Consider the following 1,021-nt stretch of genomic DNA (forward strand, 5'->3'; position numbering starts at 1 on the left):
CTCCACAGCCCCGCTCGGGGGTGCGGCGCTGCCGGAAGTGCAGGGTCGGCGATCAGGCGTCGGTGCGTGAGCCGAGCTCCCGCTTCTGCCCCTGCTCGCTGGAGGGTGTCGCCCGGCCTGTTTCTTGGCACCCGCTCGCTGAGCGCTTCGTCGGTGGGAGGTGGCTGCGTTCTGTGCGCTTGCCCCAAACTGAGAGGAAAGGAACTTGATCGGATTACGTCCGCTGGGGCACCCCCGCCCGACTGGGCACCTGCCGCCCAGGGCGGCTCCTCCGCGCTCCCTGCTTTAAGTTCTCGTACTAAGCGTCACTGGGCTCTGAGGACGAGCCGAGATTGGAAAGACCCGCGTGCAGGAGTGGTGAGTGTCCACCACCCGTCTCTGTGGACACAGCGCCTGGCGAGCTGGTGCCGCCGCGAGCCGGGCCCCCTGGTGACACACGATGTCCGGCGCGGGCCGGGTGACGCCTTCCTTTCTCTTTCTAGCATTCACTTCTCTGCCCGCCACCTGGGATTTGCAGAGCCCTCAGCCAGAGGCCAGCCCGCGTCCTCGCGGGCCAGTGGGGGCCAGCGCCCCCTAGCTCTGCCCGCTGCCCTCGGCGTGTGCCGCCCCCTGAGTTGGGCACCGGATGCGGGCAGGGGCCTGTTCGCTCAGGCGGCCTGAGCACTGTCACTCCCTCGCGCCTCAGGAGGCGGCGACCAGGGCCTGAGGCCTGGGTCCAGGCTGGACGGCGGTGGCCCGACCCGAGAGCGCAAAAGGGCCGCCCAGAAGCGCGGTGGGCAGTGTTGAACGTAATGGTTTGCACGTACAGGCGTTGTTTTCATAGCTTAGCTGCGAGCGAGACCTGCCCTTGGGGTCCCCGTTTGCAGCTACGGTTGTCAGTCCTGAGCAGACCTCTGCCCCCACAGCTGTCAGAATCTGCCTGGTGAGCAAACTGCGCGTCCCGCTCCCCCACGGAGTGGGCTCACAGCAGCCCAGGGCCAGCACGCGCCGCAGGAGGCGGGCACTCCCGCCCGGCCGCGCC

The sequence above is a fragment of the Condylura cristata genome, unplaced genomic scaffold (assembly GCF_000260355.1).
Source record: "Condylura cristata isolate star-nosed mole 26May11 unplaced genomic scaffold, ConCri1.0 scaffold00021, whole genome shotgun sequence".
Classification (NCBI taxonomy): domain Eukaryota; kingdom Metazoa; phylum Chordata; class Mammalia; order Eulipotyphla; family Talpidae; genus Condylura; species Condylura cristata.